The sequence below is a fragment of the Rhipicephalus microplus genome, chromosome 6, assembly GCF_043290135.1.
Source record: "Rhipicephalus microplus isolate Deutch F79 chromosome 6, USDA_Rmic, whole genome shotgun sequence".
Lineage (NCBI taxonomy): Eukaryota > Metazoa > Arthropoda > Arachnida > Ixodida > Ixodidae > Rhipicephalus > Rhipicephalus microplus.
The window spans coordinates 143,220,050-143,227,647 of record NC_134705.1 but is presented as its reverse complement, the minus strand read 5'-3'; positions in this window follow the sequence as shown (position 1 = coordinate 143,227,647).

The following is a 7,598-nucleotide window of genomic DNA, read 5'->3' as shown; positions in this document are numbered from 1 at the left end:
GCTGGCGAATCGCTGGTTAGCGCTGATGAGAACTGCTCCATTGCGTTACGGTTCACTCTGTTGTTATCGGTCACAACACAAATGACTTTGTACCCGATCTTCTCAAGACCACAGATGACCTCCATGAGCAATTTGTGCAAAATATTTCCTGTGGCGCCGCGGAGAGGCACTATGTGAGCAACTTCTTTAAAACTAGAGGCAACGCTCTGCACCATAAAAACCATGGCGCTAGTAGCGGCCTCGTGGGTGTTCTGCGCAATGCCGGTGATGTTACCGCCCTTGTAATCGAAGAACGGTTTTATGTGGATCTCGTCCACCATGACAGTAACTGCGCGTTGACGCTCATCCAGGCCAGATATCCTTGTCTTCATGTAACCCAAGAAAGTAGAACTCTTATGTTCTGCCTGTGGATTCATTCCCTGGGAGGAACATATAGACCTGATAGTTACTGGATGTGGCATTGGGATATCACCATAACTACATATATATTTGTACGCATGTGGCGATATTGTGTACAGGAGGCAACAAAACACTGTGAACTCCGGTGAGTACCGCCTCCGCGTCTTGTTTTTAAGAAAGCAGCCTCAACTGCTCTGTCAAGAATCGTATTGCGCCGGCGTTGTCCTCTTCCCCCAGCGGCAATGCACTGAGCAAAAAACAAATGGCTTCAATAATGTCCTCAGTGTGCTCTTTCGATGGTGAGTCCGTGTTGGAGTCCCATGCCTGGACACCGTCGAGGAATTCCATGACGGCCCTTTTGCTTTCTGCTGTAGCCGGGACGCACAAATCGTGCTCAACGTTGTTGTCGGCTTCTTCATAAAGTAGAAAGTTGTCCCCATGTCAGCTTTTACAACAAGCGAATACTTGATCCAAGGAGCTTCGTCTTCCGCGATGTGGACTATGACCAGCCGTTCTTTGTTCTCGATGATGTGCCAGAATGTTGAGTCTCGATTTCTCAAGTGACAAGCTAAATCTCTAATGCATGCTATTCTGTCGGCCTCTTCTTCGCGGAGAGACGTTTCTGCGGATTCTGCAATAGCTGCCTGGAGGGCTTCCGCTTCAAACCGCTTCCGCTTCGAGTCCGGGCTTTCTCTGCTCGTGCTCTCTTTTGAGAAATATGATGGGCAGGCCGGAAATTTTGAAGGCACAGCGCCAGGACGAATGCGGGAACTGGGCAAAGGCGCCGTTACCGTACGCCCTGTTCGATCGTCGACGTACGAAGTCTCGTACATTATGTCTTCGGGTTGGAAGTGCAGCTCGCAAACCTATAAAAAACGAGTCGTACTTTAACTTCAACCTTTCACTGCATAAACTTTTAGTGCCATGGGCTTTTTGAAGAAAAAATGTTGTGTGCTTTTAATTGCTATCTAGAGCACAAAGAAAATTTTGCGGGATAACTCACCCTGGAATACTGTGTCGGACTGAAGTTCTCTCGCGGTACAGCGCGCACCCATTTCCTGCACAGTTCCTCGTCGTGGGGAAACCGGAAAACGCGCACCTTGCGTGTCGAGTCATAATTGCTGCGGCACTGCGGCACACAACACTTGTACGGCATGGCGAACTCAGCAGGGTGGTTCTTCAAACTTTATGTTCCACACATCACCACAACACGGCTGATAACCACAATTAAATCACAAAATGCACGCAATCACGAAAGCAATAAAATCACAGCCCAACATGTACGCACGTGCACCCATGTGCGCCGGAAAAAACCTGACATGACCGGTTTGTTGCGGGACTACTTGTATTCCGCAGTAAAATATAGTGCGCTCTCACTACGACGTTTCCCAGATGAATAATATTGTTTTGTTAGAATATCAGTGCTATATGAACAATGCTTGAACACCCACAGAGATAATTGCTTTCCTGTCTTTTTGAAATATCACCACGATTCAGAAAAATTATTTTTGTTGTACTATGGTGCCGCCATCTAGTGGGCCGCAATGAAAACTGGCGGAGAAAAATTTTTTCATTGTGTGCTTCCGCGCCCACCACAGCGCCTTGCACCGCTGCCTCCCACGGCGGCGGCGACCGCCTACGCCCCGTGACGTCACCACATTGTGACGTCAGCAGCCCTCCGGCCTGTAGTCTAGAGGGTGTTGCTCCAGTGCCCGATCTCTTTCTCGGGGCCATTGTTCGGCCAACCCCTAGGCCTAAGTCGCCCGTCACACAAAGCCCGCTACCAATGCCCCAACTTCTCCCTTGAACACTAACGCGCCCGCCGCGCCGCCACCGTTCGGTCACACTAGTTGCTCCCAACCCTCAAAACATTCCAAAACAGCTAAAAAAAACCTACCTACCACGTGGCTTTACGCCTCGTTACATTTAGGTTGCCGCTTACTCCCGCTAGCTGCTCTTTTATCTGTTTACCTCTATTACTTAAGCCGATCCCTACTTCTACAACATTATCTCTTGCAAGCAAAAAAGGAACAAAAAACAAAAACTTAGGTTTTCGTCCTCCGGGCCGTCACGTCCGCGCTGAGCGAGCAACCGTGGCCGCGCCGCCGCGCCAGCCAATGGTAAGCGCGAGACGGGGGGGCTTGCCGGCGCGCGCGCGCTCTAGCCAATCAGCGGTCCGGCAGACGGCTTCGCAAAACGGGGGAGGGCAGTCGTTGTGTTGGAGCACGGCCGGGCTAGAGAGCGAGCGGCGCGCGCGCTTTTACGGCCTTCGCAAGAGGCCTAGTTCCTGCCTGCGGCCGCTGTTAGGAGCTGGCGCTGCGGGCCAACCCTGCGGACGCGCTCGTCTACCACTCCGCGCGCGGGCGAGCTATGCGCGGCCTCTGCTCTTCTTTTTTTTTTATTTTTCACTACAATCACCGCTACTGCCGTACGCAGAAGGGGGGTTAAGGGGGCCGGGTAGGAAGAAACAAACGAAGACTGCGTGCCCATCCCCGAATAATGGTTTCTGATCTTCGGCTGATTATTTGTGTCGCACGCTACGCACCAGCCCACGGCCGGGCTAGAGAGCGGCGCCGCTTTCTCTCTAGCCCGGCCGTGACCAGCCATACGCGACTTCGATGTATGTTCTCAAAGCGACGATAAGCCATTTTGCGATTTCTCTGAAGAAATTAATGAAATAATTACAAAGTTCGACAGAACGTGGAATCGCCCTAAATTTTTAGTGTATCGTCAATAAATTACAAGCTTTGGCTTTTTTCTGTTGTGTGGTTTAATTTTTGTGTACTTTTTTGGTCTTTCACGCTGCCCTCCCTGCCCCCCCCTCCCCCTTTTCTGAACTGAAATCCTAAGTACTCCGCTATCGTGGGCGCCCGCCATCGGGTGCAACAAACAGAATTGCTTCAAAATTTTGCTCTCAGTGCAGCGTGATTGATTCGCCTTGGCTAGTTTCAATGTTTCGGTTTCATATGCAGGTTGAAGTACTTAGCGGCGTACTCTAATTGTCATAGGTTACGACTTAAAACTTGCAGAGCGTTAGTTAGAAATCTTTAATCTTTTTGCATGTCGAAGAAAAAGCATCAGGGATAATCTGTGAACTGAAAGGCACCAGGCAAACTGGAAACGAGTTTATTAGTTTATTATATGGAAACGAGTTCGAGCACCAGAAAAATCATCTTCGGCGTGACAGAAGAGTCTTGCACAAAAGAAACGTTGTTCGAGCTGGAGAAGCTTCACAGTTCGGAAGTGCTTCCTCGACGGCTTATGTGTATAGTTCATGTGCTTTTCGTTGTCATCGGTGACTCGAGTGGAGTGATTCTCTAAAAGGATCCTGAAGAATTTGTCAGCAATCAAACTTGCTGACCGTCTTCCGTGACTATTGTCAACACTTTCGGGGCAGTTCAGCAGAGGTACGTCTTCAAGATGCGGTCCTACGAGCAGCTGTAGAACTTCGAGAACATGCGTGCGTGGCAGGTGTTTTGCTATTTTCTCGAAGAATGTGATGATCCCGTTTAAAAGTGCAAGGAACTCTGGCCTTGGGTAGGCAAGGCCACGTCTGTCCTGGCCTCTCAAAAGCGCGTACAGTGGCTGATCTTTGTCGCTTGTAGTGAGGAGCATGGCGCAAGATTCGCACCCGAAGTCCGTGATCAGTTTCGCGATGTAACCACCGACGTAGGCCAAACCAGAGCATGTCACAGACAGTGGGGGAGCGGAAGTACATTCCCTAAGCTCTTTCAGGTCGTCGGAGAACGTCACCGACAGGCTACTGACCAACTTGTCAACATCAGTGTCGCACGTCACGACTTCAGGTGGCCTTGCGAACTTGGATTTTACAATTTGGTCCAAAGCAGCCGTCACAGCCCGGGCGTCGAGCATGTCGTTTCCACCGCACATGTACCTGACTCTGCCGAATACTGCTTCTATGGGGTCGCTGTTTAGCTTCCTTGTTAGCACGTAGTTGATGCCTTGGGTTAGGAGGTATCGAGTTGTTTCCACTGTTGACATTGTAGTGAAAAGCAGCGCCTCAAACGTTTCGTCGGTGAAAGCGCCCTTCCCAGAGGCGACTGAGCTTGCTTTTACTTTCTTTACATAGCACGTGAAGTCGTTTTCTAGCCACAATAGCCGGCCATCGTCCACGTCTGCAATGGGGGCCTTCTGCCCCGTTCCCCGGAAAGAGGTGTCGTGCATATCAAACCAATCTTTCATTGTCCTCATGAAGTGCACGGTGGAACTTGCTCGCCTAAATGCGGAGAGTGCAGGGTCATTGCGGGAGTTTTCTTCGAGGTGTTCCAGTGCTGCACAAACCTGTGGGGAGAAGATCTGAACCGCACGAAGTACATTCATCTTTGCCAGGTTTGTAGGGTAGACGTGCTTCCTCGTCAAATTCCTGGCAAGCTTGATTGTCATATTCTTCTGGTGCTCGTACAGCTGTTGTACGAAGGTGCCACTAATCACACCTGAGCCATCCGTAAGCTGTCGCTCCAGGAACTGGTTGCGCACATTCTTCAGGACGTGGCAAGGATCGAAGCTGAGCAGAATGATGCGGCTGTCATCGTGTGGGTGCCTCACGACTGTTTGCAGAGAGCCACTCCCCAAGTGTTTAAACAAGGTGACGTTGGCTGAGTAATTGTCAGTCACAATGCGGGTCACAACGAAGCCACACAATTCCACCGCAGCGATCACCTCTTTTGTCCACGTGAACAGGTCCCTGCCGCTCAGCTGTTTTGTGAAGTAATACGAACGGGGAATTTTGTACTTGCTTGACAGGCCTTGCAATACAAAGCACAAAACTCTGTTCGCGAGCACTTCCTTCGAGCTGCTGGGCGTATCACCGCCGGGCTTGTCTTTAAGGCCAAACACAGCGTCGGCCTTCCTGTCATAGATGCACTTGGGTCTGATGCTTGCTTCATCGATTATCAAGGAGGCCATATGCTGCTTGCTGCTCAGCATCGACGCCTCGGAAACGAGCCTCTCTTTCATCGCGGCGCTCATTCTGGATGTCGTCGGGGATGGACCCATGTACCTCTGTAGAGTACACTTTGCAGGCAAGGTTAAAAGGCCCGACGTGCGAGCGTAGTCATATCCTTTCGGCGAAATGAAACGCCATATTACGCACTCTCGAATGAACTCTTCAGGGTAACTGTCATGCTTTTTCCCGTACCTTCCGATCTGATGTAGAAGGAAAACGGCCTTTTTTTCCCCTCGCTCAGCGTCTGCCACAATTTCCTCAAGTGCAGCCAAGTGCCTGTTTGCACGGTACGCCTCGCTTGCCTTTTGTTCAGCTCTCAGCAGAGACAGAGACTTCTGACTTTGAGAACGGTGATAGGCGACTTGAGAACGCAGTCTTCCAACCATAGAAAGGTACCGACTTGCTCGCTGCGCATCATTGTTAGTGGTCTGGGTGGAAACATTTGCAGACGGCTTGTCGAAACTCTCCGGAGCATCCAAACCCGCAGGTAGTTCCTCTGGCTCTGCCTTCCGCTTAGTTGGTTTGCGAGGGGGCAAAGATTGTCTTACCACTGGTTCTTTCCGGGGCTTCTTCGCACTTGGCGCCAAGTATGCGGGATAATCTTCAAAGACAGTTGGCACGGCTCCGGGAAGCAGCTTTCTTATCCTGCAGTCAGGAGCGTAATCGATCTGACGGTAGTGCCTGCTGCATACGACAGTCGACGGCGACCTGTCGTTTATTACGAGGTTCTGCCTTGAAATGTTCCGCTGCCATTTTGAGCACAGTTCTTGATCCACAGGGAACTGGTGGAACGAAACCCCCGGCGTTTTCTCGGCACGCGATTTGCAGTACGGGACACAACAGTACACCATCACAGCACCGGTCGAAGCATATACACTGAGTTCACTTTACTATGTTGAACAACATGCAGCGCACTGCGATGAATTTCTGAAAACTCACGCCTTCAGCCTCTCTGAGACCGAAGAAAAGTAAGACGATGTGATTGCGGTTAAATCACAGAAGCACAAACACTGCGAAAACAGCCCGCACGTGCGTCGAAAGCAGCCTGCAAATGCAAGCGCGCAAGCAGCGCAAGTGCCAGGCAAGGGTTGGCTCGCGTGGCCCCCGTGCGGAGACGGGCGGAACTGTACGTCGAGACTCCTCCCCTTTGTTCTCGCCGCCGCTGCGGAGGCCGTATGAAAGCATGCGCCGCTCGTTCTCTAGCCCGCCGTGGTTGGAGCTTCGCCATTTTGAGAGCCCGCAAAACGCGCACAAAGGAACCAGCTTCAAAACAAGCCCAAGGTGGCGCCGATCCGCCGGCTGCTTCGCTGGCGGCGCGCGGGGGAAGTTCGAACAAATTTTCTGTTTTGCGGGTTGTTTTGCGACTCCCGTGATGGTTTGAAAATAGATTTTAACCAATTTTTTTATCGAATTTAGCGTTAATAACTTGAGGAAAGAGGTGCTTATAGGTTCAAAGATTCGAAAAATGCGTTTTTCTCAAAATCGATTTTTTGGCCATTTTTTACTTTTCTAAGACCCGCCTCCCCCCTTAAAACACCTCGGGTTTCTCGCCTTCCCAATAACAAGAAGAAGCAGTTTCTCCTTACCGGTGGCGTTGGCACCTACCATGACTGTTATGCGCTCTTTGCTGAGCTTCCCACCGGCGCCTGAATCCCCCGAAAATGATAGGGTACGATCCGGCAGCATCTTAAAGAGAAGTCCCGTCTCGTCACAGTTGAATATGTCCGAAGGAGCGTATTCTTTAAGCAAGGCTTGCAACTTCGTGGCACGGTAATCGGGCACAATAGTCTGCTCCACCGCTCCCCTTTCACCGCTCACTTTTTTGAACAAAATTCCGTGCCTCTTCTTGAAGTCACGAAGCCATCCGTCCGTAAATTTGAAATCCTCAATGCCCATTTTGACAGCGAACGACTCGGCCTTTTCTTTTAATAAATCTCCCGACACGGGCAGGTTCTTTGCCAAAACTCTTTTAAGCCACAACTGCAGATCCTCTTCAAGGGCTGGATGAACGCCCTTACTGTCGTTCTTTTGGCTCTTGTTGTGTGAATTCTCGAACGCTGTCAAAATCTTAATGCGGTTTTTGACATAGTCGGATACCGTTTGCTTGGAGAGGTGGTATTCTTTGGCGACATCTAGCTGCGAACGTCCACTCTCTATTAGCTTGATTATGGCAACTTTCTTCTCCATCGTCAGGGTCGTATACTTCCCACGCTTCTTCACACCACCTGGCTCC